The sequence below is a fragment of the Castor canadensis genome, chromosome 3, assembly GCF_047511655.1.
Source record: "Castor canadensis chromosome 3, mCasCan1.hap1v2, whole genome shotgun sequence".
In the NCBI taxonomy this organism is placed as follows: domain Eukaryota; kingdom Metazoa; phylum Chordata; class Mammalia; order Rodentia; family Castoridae; genus Castor; species Castor canadensis.
In genome coordinates this window covers 81,638,198-81,645,073 of record NC_133388.1, presented here as the reverse complement: position 1 = coordinate 81,645,073, position 6,876 = coordinate 81,638,198, and positions in this window count along the sequence as shown.

Genomic DNA, 6,876 nt, shown 5'->3' with positions numbered 1-6,876 from the left:
AAACCGTGGGAAGACAGCATGTCAGTTTATCTTGGGCCATCTTCAGGGTATAAGCATTGAGCTTTAGCTTTAAGTAGACAAAAGAATTAGGGCAGGGGCAAAAGGTATGCATAGATAAACAGTCCTCACAGGTGTGTTCCAGTGGTCAAATGAGTCAGGTGGGGTCTGGTGACCATTATCTCAGTCCTTGTTTTAAGAATCTGGAGAAATTGTTACTGCTATCATCACGTGAGGGGAGCAATCTGGATCTCCTGAGATGATTATTTTTGCTTCAGGGTGCTGTCCATTACTCCAGCTCCAGGTGATTGCTCTCATTTTGGTGTTGGTTTGTTCTAGGAGGCTCTTTGTTGCTTAGGAATAGTTTTGGTCCCTTGTCCTAAATTTGTTATCAGTCGGTTCTGTCCTTCTTGAAGTCCATCTGCAGGAGAGAATGGCTCAAAGACGGATATACAAATGGAAGTAGGGATGCCAAGCGTTTCTCCTGCATTAGTTAATTCATGGGCCCAGGTTAGGAGTCAGTGCTTTTCAGTAAAAGCAGTTTAAGTATCAGGGTTTTCTTTTTTGTTTTTTTCAGTACTGGGGTTTGGACTCAGGGCCTACACCTTGAGCCAATTCACCAGCCCTTTTTTGTGATTTTTTTTTTTTTTTGAGATAGGGTCTTGTGAACTCTTTGCCCTGGCTGGCTTAGAACCGAGATCCTCCTGATCTTTGCCTCCTGAGTAGCTAGGATTACAGACGTGAGTCACTGATGCTTGGCTAGTGTAAGTATCTTTTACACATACATTGCAATTGGTTGACATGCCTTTTGGGTCCCTTGCAATCTATCAATTCATCTTTTACTATCTTATCCTTATGATTTTTTTTCCCTAAACCAGACCGTTTATTATGCAAAGTTCCTCAGATTCTGGATTTTGCTCATTACATCCCTGGAGTTAAGTGCTCTGTTTAACATATCCCTTTAGCCTTCTGTATTTGTTGTGAACTGTTAATTATTTTCTGAGGCAAGATCAAATTCTATTTCAATTTTTTTTGTCAAGAATACTATATCAGTAGTTTTTTGTTGCCCTCAGGAGGCACTAACATCAGTTTCCTGTGTGAGGAGGGTTTGGGAAAGGAGGAAGGAAGGAGGGAGAGAGAGGGAGTTGAGAACAGAGAATGAATATTGACAGCTTATGGTAATTGTTGCTGCCTAAATCTATCAGTTCATTAGGGGTTTCAAAATATTTTTTTCATGTCAATCTTTTTTTTCATTTATTACCTAGTCTAATTCTACAAAGAAAAACTGCTAATCAGCTCATTTGATATCCTGAGGTATAGTTTATATAGGAATGTCAAGAAAAGCTTGATTCTTTTCCTTTATTTACCAGTTTTCAAAATAGTAGGTTCTTTTCCATTCATTCAAACATAACCAACTGGGGAGTAGAGGAGAGGTAGCTCATTAAGAACTCATAGATTTTAATATATTGGTATTTCAATCCCTTGCATTTATCCTTATTGAAACTAAAATTGTCCCATTTTGTCCTCTTTGTGTTGGCTTCTTGATTTTTTTTTTTTTAATATAACCCTAATAGTCTTTGACAGCCTTCCTGCTTTCAGTATGCTAGGCCACTGGTTCTCAAAAGTGTGGTTTGAGAATACCTAGAGATCTCCAAGATCTTATTAGGGGGTCTGGGAGGTAAAAAACTTTTCACAATAAAAAAAACATAACTTACCTCATTTACTTCATCTCACATACCCATGTAAGAGTTTTTGTAGGGACAGTGTGTTGGCTATTAGAATGTGTGCATGTGTGTTCTTGTGTTTTTCAGAATTTTCTAAAGTAAGCTCTTTGAATTCTTAAGTAATTTCTAAGCCTACAAAAGGGTTTTAAGACCAAAAAATTTGAGAACTACTGTTGTAGGCTTATCTTTTGCATTTCTTGCCACATATATGTAATGAGTGGGGTGTGTGTGTGTGTGTGTGTGTGTGTGTGTGTGTGTGAGAGAGAGAGAGAGAGAGAGAGAGAGAGAGATTTGTTTCATGTCCTACAGCTAATAAGCGGAAAACCAGAATTTGAAGCTAGATGTTTATGCATAGACAGAATCACTCATAAAACAGAATCACTGTGGTCCAAAAGTATATGATTAATTAATGCTTAGAAGCTGTAAACACTGTCCACTGTGCCAGACACAAACATTTTATGGGCTACCAAGTAAAATTAGATGCTCTTTTTCTCAAATGGAATGTCCTTCAAAAACAGAAGTATAGAGTCAGGATGAGTGTTTGGTCTAGCCTCATGGTATGATTAAAAAGCAATGTCCTGAACATGTTGTTTTCCCAGTCACAGCAGGGAAACTTGGAATGCAGTTGTAATTCATTAGTGTGTTAACTTCTGAAAATTTCAGTCATCCAGAGGAGGGCCTGCCTTCACTGTGGAATTCGGTAATGGCTCATGTGTTTTTCAATAATTCCCTAATCTAAGATCCAGTCGATTGCTCAAATGTATAATTGAACAAAATCCTGCAAGAAAACATTCAGAAAATTTGAAAGCTTAGTAGTGGTGCTTTAAGCCTTGGATTCTCATTTTTCCATTACTGAATACCATACAAATCTCCAAAATACAAACATTTAAACCACTGGTTTTTGCAACCTCTGGAGCCTTAGAGGAATCTTTGTCTTGTTTTCTTGAGCTAAATTCAGTAACTTGCCATTTCATCACCTTTCCCAGTAACTGCTGCTTGTCTTGGCTAATAGACAACATTAACTCATATTTCCCAGGTATGTGGGAGAGTTTCCATCTTAAGAACAGAAGGTGTGCTTCCAGAGTGGCTAGCAGTAGCTTTTTAAAGTTAGTGCATATAGGAGAGAGGCACCATCTTATGTAATGTCCTTGAATATTTTTCTAATGTAAGAAATATGTGACTGTACCTGATAGCCTCAGGTGCCATCTGGAAAACTGTCATATTTTATAGGAACTTGGATCAGAGCCCATACCACCATTGGGGTGCTTCCTCATTACTTTGTGGGTCAGGCGGGGGTGAGAAAGCAGATTGTCAAATATTGTAGGGCACATACTGGAATACAAATTTCTTTGTCAGAAAGGTTTTAAATGATAATTCGTTTTTTAATTGATCAGTAAATTCACTTTCCAATAGAGCCTCAATTGTAAATCTGTCATAGTGAAATGATCAAAATACCTGTTTTAGGTGGCCTGTTGCATTTAGATTTCTATATTTGAGATGTCAGTTGCCTGGGCTTTTGTAGCAAGTCATCTCGTTAACTTTGCTAAATTTAGTGTTGGAATACCTGAAAGTGAGAAATAAAGCAGAAGGTGATCTTTTATGGGGATGCGCCATGAAACTCTGTGTCACCACCACAGGTCTTGTCAAAGTTTTATTTAATATTTGGCATTTTGACATATAATATCATATATACACATACGTATGATCTCTGTATGTAAACATATGAGCTATATTGATATGTGTGTATATGTAAGTTTCATGCTAAGCTATTGAACAGGCCATGTCCACATGGCAAACATGAATGATGGGTGCCTTGAACTTATGACTGGGGAATGCCAGGAATTTGGGTCTCTGCTGTTACCAAGGAAAATGGCCCCACCTTTGTACATTTTGGTTTCCTGTTCAGAAAGTTCTGCTTCTTCATAAGAAGAGCTGGAGGAAAGGTACTTTATGTGTGGAGTTTTCCATGAAGTGCAGTCCTAATTATAAGGCTGGGTGAATGCTTTATAAAAACATGTTTTAAATATATGTGAAACATTTCTTAATTTATTCCACACTTACTTAAGTATGAAGTAGCCCAAGGAAATTTGAATTCAGATTTCAAATTTGTGTTTTGCTCACTTCTCATCTTTCTCTTAAGAGCAAAGGATATAAAGGCTTGGCAAGTAGAAATTGGAACTAATTTTAATGGCCCGAATAGGTTTCCTGGAGAAGAAGTTTTATTGAAGTAGAAATGAGGGCCAGATTATTTTTGTTCTTGCTGTGTGTCTAATTAGAGACAATTTTAGAGTAGTCCATAAGTCTGTTTGCAAGTGGGAGAATCCATCATAAAATGAGCCATAATTTAACAACTCTTCGTGACAACTGCCTTGGCTAAGAGTCCCTATGTTGAGAACCCAGAATTCCAGGAATGTGTCTGGAGGTGGAATACATTATAGCTACGATTCCCAAGAGGGAATGAAGCTACGTCAGAATCTCCAAATACACTTTCAAAACTCTAAAGACCATTTCCCTTTCCCCCAAACCTCACTAAGTTACTGTTGGGAACAGTCTGGTATCTTTCATGCGTTTCTGAGTTAACAGCGTGGTTCTCCCGTGGGACTAGGGATATGGGGAGAAATTGGGAATGATGGACTATGCTCATGGAGTTTCTTTCTCAAATTAACTGTGGTGATGGCTGGGCAAGTCTGTGAACATACTAAACACCATTGGATCATACACTTTAAATGGCTGAATTTTATGGTATATGAATTATGTTTCGAAAAAGCTATCAGAATAGCATGTCTCTGGAGAGTACCACCCTTTCTAGAAAAGATAAATAATGGTACTGAATGATTTACAGTTCATACAGTAGAAGTCATTATTGTTGAAAATTTGGCAACATGTCCTGTATAAATTTGTGATGTTTTGGCTTGATTCTAAATGTAAGTTTTGTGTGTGTGTGTGTGTGTGTGTGTGTGTGTGTGTGTGTGGTCTCAGTTTGCATGAAGAGCCTACCTTGGTGTTTGAAGTCTAGTAACAAACCAGTTGAACTAGAAATCTGCACTCTTACGAGAGAGTCAGCACCAAGACAGTGAGTTGTTGAAGAATATACCCTGTTCCTCAGCTGGATTAGGCTGGACACTAGCTGTGTCACTGAGGGGGGTGGTGAGAGTTTCTGGGCATTTGATTATGCTGAATGATCCTGTGTAACCCAATATTTTGGGCCTTAGGGATGGAAAGGAAGTATATATTATTTATTGGATAGTTTTGTAAAATTTGGTAATTTTTTTCTTTCTAGCTTTGAGAGGCAAGTAGGAAAATGCAAAGAACCAGGTAATCTTCAAATGAGAATAAGATGAAAAAGTCCCAAGGAAATGAAATTAGGTCTGACATACTATGTTTATGTTTTAGGACATAAAATATTTGAAGTGATAAGAATTTTCAACTTATCAAACTATTTTGAGCCAGGCACTCAGTGGCTCACACCTGTAATCCTTGCTACTGAAGAGGTAGAGAACAGGAGGATTGTACTTTGAAGCCAGCTTTGACAAATAGTTCACGAGACTCTATCTTGAAAATACACAACACAAAAAAAAGTGGAGTGGCTCAAGTGGTAGAGCGCCTGCTTAGCAATCATGAGGCACTGAGTTCAAACCATCAAAAAAAAAAAAAAGAAAGAAAAGAAAAAAGAACTATTCTGAAATTTCATTTTTAATTGCTTCCTTAATTTGATGTCTTATAATATGCTTTTAAAGTTGTGTGAGACTACTGAAGTCAAACAGTACAAATTAACTATAAATGATCTTAGTTATTATCCAGTCATTATTTTTATTTTGCTAATGAATTTAGGAACTCCTGATAAAAGTTATATCTTGGAATTCTCCAAGTCATCTCTGGATTTAGCACATAACAAGCACTTCCTGAGTTCGGTGCTTGAGTCAGGTGCTTTGGGTAGGGTAGGTAACTAATAAAACTTGAAACAAACCTTTTGAGCATTTATTTGAAGAATGTCTTGGTGAAAAGTGTGGCAAGAATGGTGGACGATGTTAGAACAACTCTTCTTTTTGGGATTTAAAAACAGCCATTCTTCTATGAATTGTTAGATGCTAATGTTTACTATTCTCAAAATTTTTAAGATGTAAAATGTTCTGGGTGTATAAAGACTTTTGATGTGAACAATGTCTTTTGTGTAATATATTTTCAAATTGGTAGTTTTACATTACTTTGGGAGTATTATTTAATTACTCTTTGAGAGTCAACAGAGGAGTGAATGAATAGGAACCATCGTTGGCAATAGACACTCTTCTCCATATGCCAGAAACTAAATAAGACACAGATAGAGCTTCATCAAGCAACAGCTTGTTGAATTATGACATCCAGCAATTCCTTAACAGCCTAAAGTAATTTATCTTACCAGGTGCATGGCTGTCTTTGGAAGGCTGAAGTTTAACTTGAACTATACTTTTTTATTTAAACATATTCTGGCTGCTTCCTGTGTATACAGCTGGGTCTAAAATATGGCAAGTTTGTTCATATGGAACTCAGGCGGATTTAAGTCTGACGTAAAGGAATTTCCCATCTTCCTGTCTGGCTTTATGCACAGGGTTATGGTGTAGGCTCAGCCCTGCGCAGAACTGTGGAGAGAAACAGCAGCCAGGCCTGCATGTGTATGTCTTGTTCAGTGAAAACCTATCAAAAGTGTACTGAGATTCTGTCCATTTTCAATTTATAGGACAATTAACTTGGATTTTTAGAAGCTCTGTTTTAAAAGTGGCTTGTCTGTGAGATCTCCCTAGATGTTAGTTCCTGGGCTCTCAAAATACTTATGATAGTGACTGGCCCCACAGGCATGAAATGTCACAGTCCTTTACATATCATGGCTGATGGTGCCATCATAGTCACCACTGCTATTGTCCCAATCACAGTCAGAAAACAATTCTCCACACCCTTTTTTTAGCAAAGTTGTATACAGAGTAAGTCACACAGCTAAGTATTTGGCCTAAAGACTGACAGTGCTCATGTATACACATGCAGAGGAGTTACTAATGATGAATAAAAAAATCAAATGACTGTTCATTCAGCACGTGTTTACTAAATGATGAAGGATGCAAGGTGTTGTGGAGAATTCACATGGTACCTTTCCAAAGGGTCATGTGGTCTGGTATATGCATAG